This window comes from Urocitellus parryii, chromosome 3 (genome assembly GCF_045843805.1).
Source record: "Urocitellus parryii isolate mUroPar1 chromosome 3, mUroPar1.hap1, whole genome shotgun sequence".
NCBI lineage: Eukaryota > Metazoa > Chordata > Mammalia > Rodentia > Sciuridae > Urocitellus > Urocitellus parryii.
Window position 1 is genome coordinate 22,204,238 of NC_135533.1, and position 21,980 is coordinate 22,226,217.

The 21,980-nt window shown below is 38.0% G+C and overlaps 1 long non-coding RNA gene across 1 annotated transcript in view; it reads left to right on the forward strand.

Moving 5' to 3' along the window:
* LOC113185604 (uncharacterized) overlaps nucleotides 1–21,980 on the forward strand; it is a 115,735-nt gene that overhangs the window by 46,821 nt on the left and 46,934 nt on the right. The window contains exon 3 of the long non-coding RNA XR_003301146.2: nucleotides 1,664–1,772. This is a non-coding gene — a long non-coding RNA (uncharacterized LOC113185604). The remainder of the gene's footprint in view (nucleotides 1–1,663; nucleotides 1,773–21,980) is intronic.

Genomic DNA, 21,980 nt, shown 5'->3' on the forward strand with positions numbered 1-21,980 from the left:
AACAATAAATTTTTTAGCTGAGATACTGACACACAGCAAGTGCACAATTAATTTTATCTCTGGTCATTAAAAAAAAGAGATGGCTAAAGGTATGATCTCTACATCCTCATGAAGTTTTTCTTTTTAATATTTTTAAATTATGGATGGACACAGTATCTTTATTTAATTAAATTTATTTTTTTTGTGTGGTGCTAAGGATCAAACCCAGTGCCTCACATATGCTAGGAGAGTGCTCTACCACTGAGCTACAACCCCAGCCCATGGAGTTTTTTAAACTTTTTTTTTGTAGTTGTAGATGGACAGAATGCCTTTATTTTATTTGTTCATTTATATGTGGTGCCAAGGATCAAACCCAGTGCCTCACACATGCTAGGCCAAGCAGCTCTGCCACTGAGCTATAGCCTCAGCCTCATGGAGTTTTTATAGGTTTTCTGTAGGTTTGATGAAAGTTTTATAGAAAAAATATAGAATACTTTTGAGAGAGGAAAGTAGCATGGTATAATTTAAATTGGGGGTATAGGAAGGCATCTAGGATAAAAAGATAGTCCTGACTGAGAAGGTCCTGCAAAAGCCCTGGGGCAGGGGAGAAATTAGTGCTTTGAGGGATTTGACAGCAGACCACTGTGTTCTGGGAGGTAGGAAGGGATCAGGACCAGGACCAGGACCAGGACCAGGTCGGAAGGCCCTGTTAGGGATTGTAGATTGTAGCCTCAGAGCAAGTAAGCCTTTGAAAACTTAAGGGAAGAATTGATAGGGGGAGATTTGCATTGTAGGGGACAAAACTACCTGTGATGAAGTATGTTCTATTGAATGGATTGGAGGGGCAAAAGTGAAGAAAAACCTACCAATTTATGCAAAAGACAGTATCTGAAAATAATCTAAGCTGAAATATTCCATTTTGGTACAAATGTGGAATTGAGATTATCTTGTTTAGCAGTTTGCTTTGAGCTTACAGTGATTCCTCAGTACCTGTCAAGAGCATCTTCTTGTTAAAGATAATGCCAGTAGAGACATAAAGTTGTATTCAACTAAAGTGAAACTTTGAAAATATGTGGCAACTTTGTGATAAATTAAACAATGAGAATATACTAATTATTTTTCTAGGAAAAATATTGGTGATATGACGTGAGAGACAGATTCTGTGTTAAGAAAACTGATTATAGTGCATGACTATATACCAAGATTAATCTGCTTATGATGTTTTTAGTGCTCATATAATAGAAAGAAACCTTTAAAATTTAGCTTTAATGTAGTAATCACACATTTGCTTTATTTTTTAGAATAAAATCAACATCATCAAATCAGTTTACTTGGTCAATAAGTAAATTTTTTCCCCTTTCCACTTTCAAAAGGGTCTTAGTTTGGGTCATTAGTTACTTGGTTATCAGACTGATAGGAAATCCAACAGGGCACAGTGCAGGATGCATATTTTATTGTGGCAACTTAGGTATCTCCCTGAGATTTCTTAAAACAGAAAAACAGTTGTGATACCAAGTGTTGCAGTACCGGGTCTTCCCAACACTCCAAGGCCATGAATTAACTTACTCTGAGTCCTCATTTTAAAAAAAGAAAGAAAAAAGGAAGCAGAGATTACTTCCTATCCAGGTAGTCACTTGCTAGAAGTTTTCTTTCTCATAACATGCATTTTATTCATGCTTTTCAGGGTTAGGAGGATTGAGGTGTTCGCCATCTGGAGTTTCTCTGCCTCATGGAGCCCAGCTCAGAGCTGCCAGTTTGCAGGAGATGATTGATAACATCTTATTCACAGCCCAGTGAGTAGATGCTGCTTTTAAAAAAAGTAACATGATAGAACTTTAAGGTTTTAAAATCTAATGCACTTAATTGGGTTCTGCTTTTTAAAAAAGTAACATGTTATAAATTTAAAGTTTTAAAATCTAATGCACTTAATTGGGTTCTTTAAATTTACTTGTAGAAAAATGGTGGCAGTTACACTGATAATTCTTATTGAGTATTTATAAATAATGGGACCCTGGGAGAAATTAATCCTCTGATAAAGTTATGAAAATATTTTCTACACATAATAGTTCAGCTTTTAAGAAACATAGCAAAGACTCAAATGCATATATTAAACACTTCAAAGCAATCTCCTTAGTGCTTTATTTCACTTACTTTAAAAGAGTCTAGAGGTCCAATATATCAGTAAGGCAACTTAATTTTTTTTAACCGCAACTGTATTTCTATAAAGATTGTCTTTTAATGAAGGATGAATTTTAGTTAACCTAGTTTAGTGGAAATTGCATTTTAATAGTTCTTTCTATTTGAAGATAGTGATTTTTGTGTGTGTGTGTGTGTGCTAATGTGGGTAAGATTATAGACTCTCTAGATTTAACTTTGCTTCTTAATGGAAGACTAAAGAAGAAGGCTGTTCATTCTTACTAGTCAAAACACCCAGGTGAGGTGTAAAGCACTCAAGTCAGTTAACTTGATGTAAGTGGTTTCTCAGAATAAAAGCTATTACCCTTTTGCTATATCCTTTGAGACTGTTTTGACAAAACTAGTATACCCTGAGGTTGTATCAGAGCCTTGTTTTGGAATCAATTTTTTAAACAATTTTTTTCTTTTTAGTTGTTGATAGACCTTTATTTTATTTATTTATATGCAGTGCTGAGGATTGAACCCAGTGCCTCATACATGCCAGGAAAGTGCTCTACTGCTGAGCCCCAACCCCAGTCCTGGAATCTTAAAAATAGTGGATAAATCTATAAATAATCTATACCACAATGGATTTATTTAGTTGTGGTTCAGATCTATGCTGTCTAATATGGTAACCACTGGCTACACTTACTTATCAAGCATTTGAAATATGGTTAGTACTACTTGAGATATACTGTGCATAAAATATATACCATATTTGAAAGACTTAATATTAAAAGAAAATCATATTTTATTAATATTTTTTGAATTAATTACATGTTGAAACAATATTTTGGATATTTTGTGTTAAAACGTCACTAAAATTAATTTATCTGTTTTCTTTTGCTTTTTCTATGTCTCTGCTTTATAATTAAAATTACTTATGACTTGGTGATACACACCTATAATCCCAGCAGCTGGGGAGGCTAAGGCAGCAGGATCACAAGTTTCACAAGTTCAAAGCCAGCCTCAGCAAAAGTGAGGTGCTAAGCAACTCTGTGAGACCCTGTCTCTAAATAAAATACAAAATAGGGCTGGGGATGTGGCTCAGTGGTCATATGCCTCTGAGTTCAATCCCAGCATACCCCCCAAAAATTACTGTGACTTGAATTATGTTTTTTTTTTGGATAGAACTGGTCTTATTATGATCAACATCCTTAGTCATACATTACTTAGCAGTCTGTATTCCTTCAACTTTGTGGTCTGCATATGGATCAATTAGTACAAATCTGTATTGTTTTAAGAATATGAGTCTTTGCTTGACCAAGTATTTGTTGAATACCTGCCACGTCACTGGTGATATGGTAGCAGACAAAGTGAACAAAGCTTCCTGCTTTGTGAAGCTGACCTTCTAGCAGGGAGACACTAAGACTAAGAACAAATCAATAGGTAAATGTACAGTAAGAACACTAGAGATTAGAAATGTCTTCAGAAAAACATGAGGCAGTCAAGGGTTGGGGACTCGGTGATAAACGGGATGTTCAGGGAAGGCTTTACTGAAAAGGTGATATCTGAATAAAGCCTTGAAGAAGGTGAGGGAAAGAGCCTGAAGATATTTAGGGGACGGTGTTGGAGGCAGAGGGAATAGAGAGTGCAGAGACCTCAGGGCAGGAGCTTGCCTGGCCTGCTGGAAGATGAGGAGGCGGGGGATGGGTGGTGAGGGACATGAGAAGAGGAGAACGTGAGAGGAAATGGAAGGTCACATCATATAAGCAGTGGTTGTTGTGAAGGCTTGAACTTCGAATGAGATGAGAAGAATATTTGGTTTTAGGAAGACAGTGACTTGATCCTTTCTTTGTTTTTTAAATATATATATTTCTAGTTGTTGCTGGACCTTTATTTTATTTGCTTATTTATATGTGGTGCTGGGAATCAAACGCAGTGCCTCACACGTTTGAGGCAAGCGCTCTACCGCTGAGCTGCAATTCCAGCCCCCTGCTCTTTTTTTTTTTTGAAGCTATGATTTGAATCCTGTGGGATAGGAACATTTGCAAGGGTGGAAGCAGAGTGACACCTGATTCCAGGCTGTTTCTGTGACCAGGATGAGAAAACAGTGGTGCCTGAGGTCATACAAAGGGGTGGGATAATAATGATGGCGTTTCTAGTTATATGTTGTGAAACTGGATATGGGATGAGAGAAAGGGGTGTCAAGGAGGACTCAAAGGTGTCATCTGGAACAGCTGAAGAGTGGAGTTGCCTGTTGCTGAGATGGGGCAGGGAAAGGGGTTTGCAGGAACAGTTTGGAATAGCAGTAGGAGCACTTGGGCTTCTGTAGACATCTGAGCAGAAACGCCAAATAGGCAGAGTCTGGAAGTCAGCAAAGGGTCAGGGTTGAAGAGGAAACTTGAAGTCATCAGCACTTAGCTGTAATTCAGAATCATAGGAGGGGTTGAGACCACCAAAGGAATGAAAGTAGATAGAGAAGAGGGGCTGCCTGTGACCTGAGGCTGGACATTGAGTGGACATTCTGATATTCTAGACACCAGGGGAAGGATGTAGTTTTGATTTGTGTTTCTCTAATTCCTAGAGATGTTGAACATTTTTTCATGTGTGTGTTGATTGATTGTATATCCTCTTCTGAGAAGTGTCTGTTCAGGTCCTTGGCCCATTTATTGATTAGGTTATTTGGAATCATATTGTTTGCAAATAGTGATAATTTGAGTTCTTCTCTTCCTACCTGTATCCCTTTAATTTCTTTTGTCTGTCTGATTTTTCTGGCCAGAGTTTCAAGAACTGTGTTAAATACAAGTGGTGATAGAGGGCATCCCTGTCTTGTTCCAGTTTTTAGAGGGAATGCTTTAAATTTTTCTCCATTTAGGATGATGTTGGCCTAGGGCTTAAGCATAGATAGCCTTTACAATGTTTAGGTATGTTCCTGTTATCACTAGTTTTTCTAGCGTTTTGAACATGAATGGATGCTCTATTTTATCAAATGATTTCTCAGCATCTATTGAGATGATTTTTATTTTTGAGTCTACTGATGTGATGAATTGCATTTATTGATTTCCGTATGTTGAACCAACCTTGCATTCCTGGGATGAACCCTACTTGATCACGATGCACTATCTTTTTGATAAGTTTTTTTATTCAATTTGCCAGAATTTTATTGAGAATTTTTTTCATCTATATTCATTTAAAATATTTTCTGTCTTTGATTTGTCTTTGTCTGGTTTTGGAATCAGGGTGATATTGGCTTCACAGAATGTGTTTGGAAGTGTTCCCTCTTTTTCTATTTCATGAAATAGTTTGAGGAGTATTGGTGTTAGTTCTTCTTTAAAGGTCTTGTAGAACTCAGTTGTGTATCCCTCCGGTCCTGGACTTTCTTGATTGGTAGGCTTCTGATGGTGTCCTCTATTTTCTTGCTTGAAATTGATCTGTTTAAATTGTATATATCATCCTGGTTTAGTTTAGGCATATCATATGCCTCTATTTTCTATTTTATTGGAGTACAAATTTTCAAAATAATTTCTAATTATTTTCTGTGTTTCTGTAGTGTCCGTTGTAATATTTCCTTTTTCATCACAGATGTTAGTTTTCACTCTCCTCCTCTTCATTAGCATGGCTAAGGGTCTGTCAATTTTATTTATTTTTTTCAAAGATCAACTTTTTTGTTTTTTCAGTTTTTTCAATTGTTTTTTGTTCAGCACTGTCAGTCATATCCTATAATTAAAAATCTAAGGCAACATGTATTAAAACTAGTTCTCTTCAACTGAAAGTATTGAACAATCTGGTGTTTCAGGGCTAATTTTTTTCCTTCCTTTTATTTTTGATAAATTAAAGAATAATATTTATCATATTTTTCTCTTCCCTAATTGAGTTGTATTTCTGGGACTAAAGGACAAAAACAAAAAATGGTCCCAGGCAAGCGAGATAAAGAGGATTTGCAGGCAAGTCCAAGCCCAGCTTTACAGAGAGTAGCCAGGGAAGGCACCCCAGCTCTGGGGAAAGCTCTGACCCCAGCAGTTTTCTTTAGTTTGGAGTAGAAGGCAGATTCTGGGTGGCCCTGAAGAATAAAATGTGCTTCTGTTATCTTTTCCTTACTTTGAAGAAGTTACTGAAACATTTGAAGAAATTGAGGTGGAGACATATCCAGAGTTACACAATGAAACATTGTTAGCACATCTAGATTTTAGACTAGTGTAGTACAGCTCCAGCATGTGGAAGCCTAATAGGTGTAGGATGCGTTGGCACAACCACTGCCCAGATCACTGGCTGACCACTAAACTATGTAGGCACGACCACCAGTAGTCACTAGGGAAGGTCAAAATCATATGCTATTGCTATAGATGATTGGGAACTCTTAATCCCTCTGAATTTCAGTACCAATGGGATAAAATGAGGATAATATTTGCTCTGCTACCACATGCAGCCTTGAGGAAGATCAAATGAGGTATCAGGTGAAAAAATATACTCAGCTGTAAATCATTGGTTTGTAACCAGGAAGGAGTGGTGTTAAATGCAAGTGAGGCTTGAGGATTTTGTCATTGTATTTGAAAAAACTGGGGAAAAGAAGAATGTGACAGAATCTTGGTTGAGTAATTATAGAACAAAATAATGCTAATAGAATCTGCAAAAATTTGCTTTTTGCCTGTGTCAGGCTTTGGTAATGACACCACAGAATTCATCCTGTTGGGTCCATCATAGATCCTTGTGGTCAAGAACTTTGCCTGAGGTCCAAGCAATCAATCAGTTTATCTCCCAGGAGCCTCAGAATGACTGAACATTGGAATATTTGGTACTTTAGTGTAGTGTTAGCATGCTGATACTGTGGAAGAGTTGCTGTCTTAAAGGAAAATATTCAAGTTATGTTTTGTAGATTTCAGAGACCTGGAGAGCATTTCTATATTTGATATTTTAAGTGGAATTAAAGTCACACTTTATTTTTGTATTATAATCCTACTTTATGTTAGTGTAAATTTAGAAGTTAAAAATGGGTAGCCAAGGTCATCTTGTCCACTAATGATGACATGAAGAGGATGGATGGTTTTCTTTCACAATAAAACAAGTAGAAAACTGAACAAGATTGTTCAAAACTGTTATTTCTGAGCACTGGATTATCGACCAGAAAGGAGGACAGTAAATTGAGAAGTGTTACGAATATGCTAGAGCTTTTGAGTAAGAAAAATGGGAGCATATGTGGCCTTCTTGCTTGGGGCTCCTGCTCTCCTCCACCCCCTGCCTCGTTTAATGAAAAATACAGTTTTACAAGCCAACAAAGACTCTGTTTGGAGTGGGGTTGAGGGTTATTTTCTTGTTCAAAATGGCATGCTCAGTTCATAATGGAAAACCTACAGATTTGCTACAACCAGAAATTTAGTAGGCTGATTCTGGAAATGAGAGAGCCCTAGGAGGACTGAGATGAGCCCTCTATCCCTTCCTTGGCAGCTCAGGTCAGGAAAGTCCAGCAAAAATTGAAAGCCAAGGATAAGTGGGTACAACTTGATGAATGCTCTTATCAACCCCAGTACAGCTCCATCAGCAGAGCATGTGGAATCCTATTAGATGTAGGATGTGTGGGCACAACCACTGCCCAGATCATTGGCTGACCACTAAACTATGCAGGCACAACCACCATTTTTACTGGTGATTGTCAAAAGCTGTGCAGAATTTAAGTGTCTTTTAGCAGATGAATGGATAAACATGTTTTGGTTTATCTGTACAATGGAATGCTACTTGATAACAAAAAGGAGAAAGACCGTTGATACAGATAGCATTGCGTGTGGATCTCAGGATAATGATGCTGTGTGGAAGAAGTCAGACACCTTCCAGAAGCATCATACTGTCTGATTCCATTTAGATAAAGTTCTAAAAACTGCAAACTGATGTGCAATGATGGAGAACAGATAAGTAGTTGCCTGAGATGGCTTGAGAAAGAAGGGAAGAGGATTCCCAAGGGAGGAATGCAGTGAAACATTTGGGAGTGATATATGTATTCATTGTCTGCATTGTGCTTGTCATTTCATGGTATGTAATAAGTCAGAGCTAACTGAGTTGTATATTTTTGATATATGCCATTTATTGTTTATCAGTTATATCTCAAAGTTATAAAAATTGTACCCATTCAAAAACCAAATAGATGTTCACAGCAGTGTTGTTAACATTAGACAAAAACTAGAAGCAGTCCACATCCATCAGCAAGTGGATGGATAAACAGAATGTGCTGTATCCATGTCAGCCGCAAAGGGGAATCGAGTCCTGGTCTGTGATGCTGAATGTGCAGCATGAATGAACCTTAGAAACAGTATACCAAGTGAGGGGAGTCAGACACAAAAAATGACTGGCTGTGATACACCACTGACCTGGAAGTTTGAAGACACGCCAAACCATGGGCCGATCAGTGGTCACTGGGGCTGGTACTGGTGGTGGATTGGCTATAAACGGGTGTGGAGAGGAACTGTGGGAGTAGAGAGAGCATCTTAATGGTGACTGTACAGCTGTTAACTTAGAAAAGGTCTTCAAATCCTACCCTGAAAATGGGTGGCTTTTGTGGCATGTAGGCATTCCTCAATAAAGTCACCAAAAATGGGTAGCTACTCAAAAACTTAAAATTCTGTGAAGGATGACCATTCAGGGAACTGGGCTATATTGCTAATTTCATTGTAGTAGGTTGCTTTGATATACTTTGTTGAGACTCAGTGAATGATGGTTCTATGTCAGATACTCACCAGATTCTACGTTTTTTTTTTTTGTTTTTTTTTTGGTGTGTGTGTATACCAGGGATTGAACTCTGACATACTTAGCCGCTGAGCCACATTCCCAGCCCTTTTCTTTCTTCATTTTGAGACAGGATCTCACTAAGTTGCTTAGGGCCTCATAAGTTGCTGAGGCTGGCTTTGAACTTGTGATTCTCTTGTCTCAGCCTCATGAGCTTCTGGGATGACAAGTGTGTGCCACTGTGCCCCACTGTATTCTAATTGTAATACAAATTGTTACTAGGTGTCTTTCCTAGGATTCAGGTTCCAGTGATAGCTATATTTCCCATGCTGTGAACGTTGGTGCAGAATGATGGTGCAGCAGCTATCATGCCTGGTAGCTGCTAACACTCCTCAAAGAAGGAATTGTAGCCTCTTAGATTTTGATTCTATTCTATTTATTATTTATCTGCTTTTCTGGGGATTGAATTCAGGGACACTATATACTAAGCTACACCTCCAGCCCTTTTTATTTTTTGAGACGGGGTGGATTTGAACTTGTGATCCTTCCACTTCTGCCACCGAGCTTCTGGGATCACAAGGCATGTGCCAACATGCTCAGATGATTCTGTTCTTGTAAAATACTTCAGATTTGTGGGGGGGGGGTGGGTTATCTTCCACCTTTCAGTTCTTCAGGAGAAAATTGATGTTGGCTTAACACCTTTTATTTTTTAGACACAGAGAGGCGTGCCCTTGGGTATCCACCTATCTGTGTACAGTCCCACATAACATCAATAAGGGGCATAAGATTCTTTAGGGAGACTAGAGTGTACCCAAGGGAAACCTTCAGGACAGTTCCTGCTGAAGCTGGCCATTTTCTGCCCCAGAGCAGAAATGAAGACTCCTTGGAGCTAGTGATTGTATGACTTTACACCTAAATGTCCTCATACCTAAAGTAGGAGCTTGAATTTCAGTGACTTTCTGATAGAAACTTTCCTAATTTTAGTGAAAAATTAATGACTCTAGAACATTGTATTCATGATTTTGCCCAAGACTAATGGAAATGGGGGGGTGTAATCTGTTTTGGAAACAAGCAATTTTTAATAATTTTTTAGTTGTCCATGGACCTTTATTTTATTTATTTATATGTGGTGCTGAGAATCAAACCAGTGCCTCATACATGCTGGGCAAGCGCTCTACCACTGAGCCACAACCCCAGCCCCAGAAACAAACAATTCTTTGATGAAATTCCTAAGCCATTTTTCTTAATAAAGTACCAGCTATTTAGCCAAATTGCACTTTTTCTCCTTTTTCCTCCCTCAAAGCAAGTCCATTATTCAACAGAGATTTATAGGGCACTCATATTTGTTAGGCCCCCTAAAGATAAAGGTGAAAGGATGACAGAAGCATGGACTCGGGGAGGGGACTGGTGTCTTACCTCCCTGAGTGGAGAGGAGAGTGTGCATATGTGCAGAGGAGCTGGGGGCCTTGGACCAAAGGAAAGTGAGAGCTGAACTCCCAAGGATGATAGAACTTGGCCGTAGTCTAGGGTTGGGAGGGGGATTGTTGAGGGCTTTGTTGAAAGCTGTAGTCTTAGATTTAAGAAGAGAGAATAGAATCAGGATTCAGTAGCTAGGAGTGATGTGACTCTGTGACAGGTGGGATATGGAGAATATAGGAGAAAAATTCAAATTCTGCCTTGGTTTTCTGAGCAGGTGGTGGTATCCTTCACTGAAGTGGGGAATACAAGATACCCGGGGGCTTTGTTCTGCTTATTGATTTAGGAAAGCACAACTCACTTTGGAGTTCTATCAGGGGAGTATAGCACATGAGTGAGCTTTTTAAGGCTGATCTTCCTAGACCCACTTGTTTTCCAGCTTTGGGGAGGACATACACAGAGCATTGGGAGGAAAGTGGCAGCTAGCATGGTCTACTGACATGGCAGTCTGGTTAGGCAGGATCAGTTTCACAGGTGAAGTCATTGTTGGACACTTTGGGATATTTACAGAGTAGAAAAAAAGATTGTCTGTGAATTTAGTTATTTCTTTTTAATTTTTTTCTCTACTTGATTTTCCATCTCCATAATAAAAGGCATTTTTGTATTTCTTTTGGTACAAAGAGAATAAGAAGGGTAAATATTAGAAAAAAACTCCCTAATCCTTTAGCTAATTTAACTTTTAAAACAACCTTGTGGGGGAGGTTCTTTTATTTTTATAAATTCATGAGGGGGGGCTGGGGATGTGGCTCAAGCGGTAGCGCGCTCACCTGGCATGCGTGCGGCCCGGGTTCGATCCTCAGCACCACATACCAACAAAGATGTTGTGTCCGCCGAGAACTAAAAAATAAATATTAAAAATTCTCTCTCTCTCTCTCTCTCTCTCTCTCTCTCTCTCTCTCTCTTTCTCTTTCTCTCACTCTCTTTAAAAAAAATAAATAAATTCATGAGGAAGATGTATAGGTGTTCAGAAATCGGTGAGTTAAAAAATTTTGGCACAAGCCATTAATACAAAGTATTAATCCCCTTGTTCATATCCATTGACATGAGGATGTAAATGAAAATGACTTGTTCATTACTTTGGAAATTCTAATTATTTCTGCCTGCCCTTTAAGGGCATACTTTTAGGAACAAGTAGATTGGTGATATACAAAATAGAATCCTGTTCATATACTTTTTGATAATGTTGGAAAAAGAACTTTCTTATGAACGTTTTGCCCACTATTCACTTTCCTGTTTTGTTAATGATCACAGATATGCTGTATTAAACCTGGAAATACAACTGAAATAGTTGCTTTGAAACTACATCAAGACTGTAGAAGTTAAAATTAGGTTCTCCCTGTTGCTTCAGGTTTATGTTTTAGTAATATGTGGTTAATATCTGCTTTAAATGTCATCTTGGAAATTTGGTATCAAAAATTACAAGATGAATAGACCCTGTGGTCAGGAGCTGTGGTGGGAAGTGAACAGCCTTGAAATGTGACCCAGTTCTCTGGTTGATGCCACCAGGAAATAGGTTGCTTGGCCTCAGGTGGCTGTTTCCTTTTCTATAAAATGCAGATAGTCAAGGACTTGGTTCAGAAGTAGAAAGGAAGGATTCCCTTGGGCTGGAGTACAGCATGATCAGGCAGTTTCTTTTTCTACCACAAGAGGGTGTGCCTGTGTTGTCTTAACCTGAGCTGAGGTTTGGATTCCTAAGAAGTGGCTGAAAATTGAGAAATGGAAAGATAACTGGGAAAACCAGAAATAAAAAGAGTTGTTTTTTGTTTGTTTGATTGGTTTGTTTTTGACAGTGTTATACCTGGAACATTACAGCGGTGAAAAGAAGATATTTAATTCTTACTCAACAACAGTTGCTGCCTATGTCTGAGAATTCTGACTTTTTTTTTTCTTATTCTCCTTTGCAGTTCTTGTCTATAAATATTTTATATCAAACATTCGGTACCTAAAGTTTAATTTTTCAGTAGTTGGTTCTGAATAACTAATGATAGGCTAAACACAGATTGGTTGTTTGTGCTTGATGCTTTGGATATCTATATAAAACCTGTTTGCCTCAAATTAGTAAGTTAGAAAAAGCATCTTTGAACCTTTTCATCCTGTCCCACCACCTCACCCTCCAGTTTTTATTCTCTTCTTTTGAGCTTCTGGATCCTCTCATGTGATGTTTTGATATCATACATAGCTCAGAAGGTTGGGTGGGAAAGAGGAAAAATGCTGTTCCTATGGCCCAACCCTAGGGCTGTGGAACTCATTTTATTACACAGTGAAATTTAAAAATTTGAAACCAAAATTAGAGCTCAACAGTGAAGTTGGCCATTGCAGAATTATGTAGTAAACGTGGAGAAACATTCAGTTATGTCTCGGTTATGTTAATATTCATGTGAATGTGTTCTTTAATTGAAAAATCTCACGCAGTCTCTATATTTTGTTATTTACATTACACATAGAAAAATCATGAGCACTTTGTACTTTATACAACTATATTATACCATAACACGTTTTTGTATTGAAACATGTTCTAAATTTAGAAAGAATAATTCTAGGCATCTCCTTTTACTCTTGAATCCTACTTTTTAGAAGTTTTCTCCATGGTTTGTTTGTGGCAATTATGTACCATACAAATTCAGAGTCAAATGCTCTAGTCAAATCATGGTGCCATTATGTGTAAAACTTGACAGAATCAAAGTTGTCCCTATGATTTCACTGCCATTTACTTGGAATTCGATAATTTCTTGAGGAAAAGAAAGATAAGTGGAATTGCTGTGGAAATTATACGTGATTTCCGTCTAGCATCCTATTTCAAGTGATCTTTGTTGGTACACCATGAGGCGTTGCAGATTTATAAAGATGATAAATAATTTTGAAGATTGCCACATTTAAAAATGAAAGAAAGGAAAAAAGAACTCTTTAGCTCTTTAGCACTCTCTCTCCCTTTCTCTTTTCTGCTTTCACCAAGAGATTCGTTCTTGTTTCAAATGCAGGAATACCTTGAGACTCTGTTGCTACTGCATGCCATCCACTTGTTCATTGGAGCAGAAAGAAGGTAGATGCTGGTTGACAGGGGCACACTGCTCCTTCTCAGTGATATTTTTTAAAAATTATGGAATATTTCAGGAATACAAAGAAAGCATAAGGAATACTGTAACTAACATATGTGTGTACATTATCCAATGTAATAATTAAAATGGTATGCAGTTCTTCCAGAGGTGAACGTGCCCCTGCATGTTTTTATATTACTAATTGTGCATTTATTCTCAAACACAAGTGGCAGTGTTTCACGGCAAGCTGTGTGCTGGTTTTTAAAAATAAGATGTGAGTTGTATTTATTGCAAGTCAGTTCCAGGGAAGCACAGGCTATGAAGATTGAGATGGAGGAAGGTTGTTGAGAGATGTTGGGACTAATGCTTGTAGAAGAGGAGGAGGCAGGGTAGGGCAGAGGGAGAAGTTGGGCTGCAGTGTGGCCACAGGAAAGGCCTCTGGGGAACCTGTAGGGAGCCTCTGAGGATCCCCCAAGCTGGGGTGGGAGCCAGGCCTCATGGCCTCACCTTGACTGTTGCTGGGTGAAAGCTGCCCCCGGAGAAGGGGTGTGAGATGCGGGGGACTCTTCCACAGAGGTCTCTGGGTGCAGCACTCCTGGAAGCTGGGGGACCCCAGCCGCACAGCTCCGCGTTCACCCCAGTGCTTCCATGTTCTACATGTTGTCCCAGTTTGTGTTTTTACCCAATATTATGATTTTGAGAGTTATTTATATTATTAATATCTATAACTCTTAATTCATTCATTTTAATTGTCTTCTTATAGTATTAAGTTTTATAAATGTCACTGGTTTTAAATACATTTTCCTAATGACAGACCTAGTTTCTTGCAGTTTTTCACTATTGGAAAAAATGTGGGGCTGAGGAGTTGTGGAATGAGTTTGTGTGGCAGAGAGCCCTCATCATCAGTGGTAGAGTGCTCACCTAGCACATGGGAGTCACTGGGCTTGATTCTTAGCACCACAAATAAATAAATAAATAAATAAATAAAGGTATTGTGTCCATCTTCAACTGAAAAAATATTTTAAAAAATGTGGCTGTGTTCATTTGTTCACATTTCCCTCCTTATTGCATGTACCAGAGTTCATCTGGGATATATAATCAGGAAACTCCAGGGTCTTGGGACATGTGCAACTTCAAATTTAGTGACCCTACCCTAAGGAAGTTGCTCTCTGAAGAGATTGTATCTCACCCAGCAGTCTTGTGGACACTTGTCATTGCTAGACTTTAATTGTGTCAGTATTACAGGTATGAAATAGTATCTCATTGTACTTTTATTTAGACTTTTCTTCATTCCTGATAAAATTGAGAATTTGCATTAACTAGCTATTTGGGTACATGTTCTAATCATGTAACAATTTTCTATTGGTATCTCATACTTATTAATTTGTAGGCAATATTTTTCTATTCTGCATATCAATTCTTTGTTGTCTGTATGTATACAAATAACTTCTCCAGGTTCTAGACTTGGTTGTTCAGTTTTTAAATAATGTCTTTTGTTGAATGAGATTTTCCTTTCAATGCAGTACAACTTATTTATTCCTTTTTGTGGGCATTGTTTCTTTGTGTCTTATTTTTTAAATTATTGTTTGGGTCAAAGTCATATTATATACATTATATAATATTCTCCTCCCTCTGTTTTCTACTAAGAGTTATGAGGTTTTGCTTTTCTCAGTTTTCATCCACAGCCCATCTATGGTTTTGTTTTTCCCATGACCGCTGTGGTCTTAGTGTCCCACATCCAGCAGGGGACTGTTCCTGTACCATGTGCATGCAGACCATACCATCTTTGTCCATCTAAATATTTTTTTGTGTGTTCTGCTTGTTTATTTCTTATTTTCCTGATTCATTTTCACACTTGCTTTATTATGTCTTCATTTCTTTGTTACGTCCTATTGTCTGGTTTAAACCCCCTCTCCACATTCTTCTTTAAAATTGTCCCTCATCTTTGCCTTTTGCCTTCCATATACAACTCAGAATTATTCCATGTAAAGCCTTCACTTGATTGAGGGCATGCATTAAATTTATAGATTAATTTGAGAAAAATTGACCTCTTCTTGGGGTAGATGTTTTCTATGTCTTTCTAAATATCTACATGGAGGTCTATTTACTATGTGTATACTTTTATAACTTCCCTTTTTATTCAATACTGACATTTTAAATGCTAATAGATTTCTTCATCAACAATTTGATGTCCACTTAGCCACTCCTTACTTGACCAGATTGTAATTCGTTTAACCATGCGCCTACTGACATGTACGAGAACATAATTCACAATGGATTACTCTAGGATTCATATCTTTTCCATCATGAAATTTATGTAGATCCTCAGCTATATTCTAGGAATGCTAGGAGTTTTATATAGTTATTTATATGAGATGTGTTTAGGTGTAAAACTTGAGAAAAATACCTCACTTAATTTTTTCCTCTATAGTTGCCAATTTTTAGATCTTCATCCTTTTGGCCGACTTGATTTCCGAGTTTAGTTTGACCATTCTCAGCAACTATCAACAGTGCGGTGCTTACCCAGGTACTCAATGAATGTTTGAATAGTGAGCCAGTCCGTGATGTGTGATTGATTACCTGATGCTTCATTCCTTTCCACTGGTGCATCTGCCCATCCTAGATGACTGCCATGCAGTTTTAATTACTGGAGTTGTGGAATGAGTTTGTGTGGCAGAGAGCTGTCATCATTACTGTCGTTATTGTTTCTTTGGGATTTTTTTTCTGCATCTTTTTATTTCTGCATCATTTTTCTTTCAGATGAGCTTTCAGATAAGTTGGCCAAGTTTCCAAAAAACTATTATGATTTTGATTGACAGTGTGTTGATGTTCTGAAAACATTTAAAGACATTTGTTTTAATTTTCTGGCCTGAATGATGAGTGCTACATACATGCTACATTCATCTAGTTTATAAATTCTGGAACTTTTTGGTTAGAGCAGATAAATCCCCAGATTTTCTTTTGGTTTGAAATTCAAGGCAGTTAAATAAATCTATTGCACCAAACACTATCTTGCCACGTTTGTTCTGTAAAGACAAAATATTTTTCTGTACCAATTAGCACTTAAAGGCTCACCACCTCCTTACAAAACATGGTGAAATGGTACTACGCATTTCCTGACCAGACAGTCTTAAAAATAGATAATTTATGTCACATGGGCTACTTTCTTCCATAAAGCTTTAAGAGAATTGTGTGTCCCTACTCCTGATGTCCCTTATGGATGGTGAAGAAGTAGGATACAGAGCCCTGTGTAGTTAGGGTCACTTCTTTGCACCTGCTTGGATTCTGGCAGTGGTATTTGCTAAGTGAAGTCTGAAGGCTGCTTTGTCATGTGTTGTCACTGATGGCCTGTGGCCAGCCTGTTTAGGCTTTGTCTTTTTTGTTGTTGTTGTTGCATAAAATTGCCTGTTTTTCACTTCAGATGGGGGTGTGAGGCAATTCTGAGATGTTTGTTCTTGTCGTATGCACGGCCATCTGTGGTCTCCTGGATCTAAGACAGGTTTCCAACTTGGCCAGGGTGTCCATTGGTCAATTTGCAGAACAGTCAGGACCCCAGTCTGGGCCTGTCCCTGTTGGTGTAACCAGTGCCGCAGTGCTCATCTGAAGTACTGTACATTGGTGCTGCAGGTTGTTTCTCAGTTTAAATCTATTGCATGAACTATTTTAGAATAATTACAGATTTGAAGAAAATTTGCAAAGATACAGAAGTTTCCATATGTCTCTTACTCAGCTACTCCTATTGCTGACTTTCACATTGTCACAATACATGTGTCATAAGTAAGGAGCAAACTCTGGTATATTACTATTAACAATCCACCCTCAGACCCAAGGGAAACATCCAGAAGCTCTGGGTAGTATCTGTTTCCTGCTCCGGGATCTCTTCTCAGGATATCTCATTAGAGGGAGTCATCATGTCTCTTTAGTTTCCTCTGGTCTGGGGCAGTCTCTCAGGGGTTTGTTTTTGATGACCTTGTCAGTTTTAGGACTACAAGGCAAATATTTTTAGAATGTCCCTTAGTTTGGGATTTTCTGGCGTTTTTTTGGATTATTAGGCAAGGTGTGGGTTTGGGGGAGGAAGACCAGAGTAAAGTGGCATTTTTATCACATCCACATGAAAGTAGCAACCTGTCTGTGTCACTTACCTCTGTGGATCTTGACCTTGATCTTTTGACCAGGGTTTAGTGTTTGCCTGGTGTTTACATTGTAAATTTATTTTCTCCTCTTTCCATACTCTACTCTCTGGAAGTCACTAAGCACAGTGTAATCTCAATTTAAAAGTTCTTGTTAATTACCTGTTGGCACCCTGTAATATTTTAGACTATGCCTAATTTTCTTTTGGACTCTGAATGTATAGACTTTATATTTAAAGCCTTAAGCACAAAAATAGATAGACATTGCCCAGACCTCTAAGAAGGATTTGAAGTAATTAGTAGGTACATTGACTCTTTCTTCCAGTCTCTGTACCTTTGGTTTCTTAGTTTTACATGAAAATCTTCATAATTTGCAAACTGCATCAGCTGCTCATTCTGCTCATATGGTTGCACAGATTGTTCTTCTGCATAAGAAAGCCGCACATTTCTCTCACTGTCATGGGCAATAGCTAATCAGAACACTTATCCATTTCTGAAGCTTATCTAGTAAACACCAAAATATGTTTTTTTCTAATTAATTTAGTGGAAATATTTCTATGAATAAAATTATTTTGAAGATTTATTAGTTTAATGTTGCCTGGCCTGATTCTGACACCATAGTAGTTTAGCCTACTGCACGCCTCTTCCACCTTAAAGTGGTTTAACCTGAGGAGCTAAGATTTCAGAAATCTTGCTGTTTTAAAATTGTTTCTGAGGTGAAATTCTCAATGAAGTCATTTTTGGTCTGATAACTCTTTTCTGTGCAAATGACTTTATTTATGTTTACCTCAAATCCATTCTCAGTAAGAATGAAAGAATAGATGACTGTGTTAGCATATAATCCGAATGCTCTTGAAATGATGTATTTGTTTATTGTACCATCATTTTATGTGTTTTTGGAAACTTAGTGTTTCAGAAAACCCTGTGATATTCTCTGTGATAAATTTTGTGATGCCAGAGATGGCCTGTTGGTAGGCATGCATTTCACATAGTTGTGAACATCATTAAGGTGGACTGGTTGAAGTGTTTTTTTCAGAGCATTTGAACCTAATGTGCCCTCTTATTTGTGTTACTGTGAACTTATTGCAGACATTTTAAGGGCATTAGTGTTGTTTGTCTTTAAGCCAATCTTATAATCCAGTACCAAAGGAAAAAATTCACCAAAAAAAAAAAAAAAAGTTTTAAGAGGTCTTCTGCTCACTTCATGACCACTTAGTAAGGCAACTCAAAACAAGAATCATGTTTTTAATCAACCACAGGGGAAATCCTTTCCTTGGCCTTCAGTTCTACTTTCGGTCAGTCAAATTATTCTTTGGTGCATGTGGGGGATTCCCACACGTACTATAATAAGTCTTTCTTAGTTTTCATATATGTATAGAATGTAGGATATTATTGCATGTTTTATATCTTAACTTTATGTCTGTTCCATGTACCATTACTTTGTTTTAATATTACTCATTTTTTCTAAGTATGGATGTGCAAGAATGAGTATCTTCAGGTAAGCTATAGAAAAATAATCACTATTCTCAGATAGGTTAAAGGCCTGTTAATTATGAGATCTTGGATATTTTCTGGGTCTGTGTGTGTATATGTGTGCATGCACACTCCCAGCAAGTAAAGAACTTTGGATACAAAATTTCTCCTAACCTACCTTTTAGCAAACTAACTGAGCCCTCTCAGGTTAGCTGCAGGTTCTCCCGTCCTTCCTGCTCATGGGTCAGGACATGTTTTTACTGCTCCAGTCTGGCAGGTATGCTTCTTACAATTAGTGTTGAGGCCAGTTTCTAATACCTTGAAGTCATCTTCAAAAAAAAAAAAAAATGATAAAAGTTGAGCCATTCTGGAGGAAACATGCTGAATTAAGAGCTGTGGTCTACCTAATAATCATAAAATTGATCATCCTGAAATTAGTATAATATAAAAAAGTTGGAAAACATCTGTGAGTGCTACCTATGCTGCTCCAGACCTTTCTTGAGTTTGTGAAATGACTTCTGAGAGACTGGGGTTTTATACTTGGGTTATTCAGTTATCCTATTCTGTCCCTCCAGGGACATGTGACACAAACCCTTTTGAGTAGTCAGGAGCCTACAAGCCGACTTGCACAACGCCCCAAATGGAAGTTTGCCCAAATGAGAAGAAACTATTAATTGACATACGGAAAACGGTGTCCCTGGATGGTCTCTGCCTGGTCCCCAGCACCACGGCCAGTCCTTCATGGGCCTCTGTTCTTCCTGAGAACATTCCAAGAAATATGAAATATCAGGGAAGTTGGAAGGCAGCTGAGACCGTCTCTTCAGGCATTTACAAGTCCTTCCACCCATCTAAAACCTGACGAACAACAACCAACCATGAAAAAATATTTTTTTCCTGAATTTTCCTGGTTGATCCTTAGGCCTTTTTGTAAAAAACTTACTTAACATGACATTTCCATGAACTAACAAAATTTTTATGTTACCCAACAGTGAATTATATAGAAGGCACATGCTGTTATTAAGGTGTGTGTAGGGGTGTGTGTGTGTGTGTGTGTGTGTGTGTGTGTGTGTTGTGCTTTTTTTCTTTTTGATTTTCTCTGAATGGAATGCTTTCTATGTACATTTTATGCTGGCTTACTTGGAAAAAATGAACTGGAGTTATTGCTCAAAGTGATTGCATTTCCACTGATAGGAAGAGCAGGTATTAGTTCCCCTGTACCTGTGTCCAAATTTGGTGTCATGAATAGATCCTCCAGCATGTGGAGAAGAGTTTGTTAAGTGTGTTTCTTCTTTTCATGTTCATGCTTGAATTTGTATTTATACATTTCACTTCACCTCAGGTTGTTCTGAAATTTACTGTCCCCTGGAAAGTGTAGAGGGGCCATCATCCATGGATAAGAATGAGGGACTCAACAGTAGAAATGACCTCAGTTTGCTAAAGATTCTCCTCTGACTCTTCACCTCAACCATTTTATATGGGTTTCTACTTGGTTGACCTTAGGGTGCGATAAAAACCTGTGTTCCTCTGAGAATCACTAGCACACCCAGTCATTAACTTGGGACATTCATTGAATTCCATTTTGGTGACTAAGATGTTTGGTTTTTTGTTGTTTTTTTTCCCCCAAGTCCTAGGAAAAGAGGCCAGTCTTACTAGCTGATGATAGACTCATTTTCAGTGGGTTTAGAAATAATACATATCTGCAAAGAGCTGGAATATTAAAATATTAGCAGTGCTGATTTTGAATAGGATGAGGTTTTTGGTCCTAAGTCAAGACAAGCTATGGAAAATGACTGCTTTCTATTGGAGAACAAGGGGGCCACCTCCCCAACCCACCCCCATATCTGAGGGCTTGATGAATAATAGTTAGTTTGAAATTTTTTGTGTGTCCTCATTGTTCCCTTTCTGTCACCAACGACTTTGAGGGGTCTCTGCTGTAGAATGGTGGCAGGTTAAATGGGTGTGCTTTGTTACCTTTATTCTCTGCCCTCCTCCCTAGATACCCTGAATCTGTGAAGGAAACTACCATAGCTGACTCTGGAGCCAGGCTCTAGATTTTTTTCTATAGTAAAAGTGAAAATTTTCTATGTCTTGCGTTTAAGTTACTAGTTCAAACATCAGGCTGTACCTCTGTGAACTGTCTGAAATCATTCTTCAGACAAAATGAATATAAATAAGGTAGTACTTGGGTTCATTATTTTTAATATAGATTTTCATTTCCTTTGTGAGATAAAAATTGGTTCCTTTTTTAAATTTTTTATTCTTTTTAGTTATACATGATAATTGAATGTATTTTGACATATCGTACATACATGGAATACAACTTGCCAAAAAACTGGTTGATTCTTAAATTCAAACTCTGAATGTCTCCCATTTGCCAATCACTGTAGTAGGCATTGAGATTAAGACCTAGTCTGTATCTTGAGGGTGCTAACAAATCCAGGAAGAGAGACATGAAAATAAATATTATAATAATAGCAAACATTTCTATAGCAGTTGATGTATGCCAGGCATGATTCCAGTTATTTTCCAGGCATTAGCTCATGGATTGCTGAAAGAGCCTGATGAAGGTCTTATTATTTTCTTCATTTTACACATGAGTAAATTAACCAGGGACTTAAGGAGGAAGGTAAGTACTTGCCCAAGGTTATGAAGCTTGTTTTGGTTGACATTCCAATGTATGAAGTGCAATAACAGAGCTATTCATAGAGTGTTCTAAAAGAACAGGGAACATCCTGCTGGGAAAATAAAAAATAGAGATGTGGATATAAATGACATTTCCCAAAGGAGACAAAAAGCCTATTCAGAGGAGTAGAAGAGCCACATTTCTCCATGAAATACTTTTTCAGTAACATAAAATGCTGCATTCTAAGCCAGGCACAGTGATGCATGCCTCTGCTTACTCTCAGTGACCTTCCAATGACTTGGGAGGCTGAGGCAGGAGGATGGCTGGCAAGTTTGAGGCCAGGGGTGGGGATATAGCTCACCCTAGTACCACAAAAACAAAAACAGAACTGCATTATGTATATGAGTCCATGGGTTGAATCAGTGATGAAATATT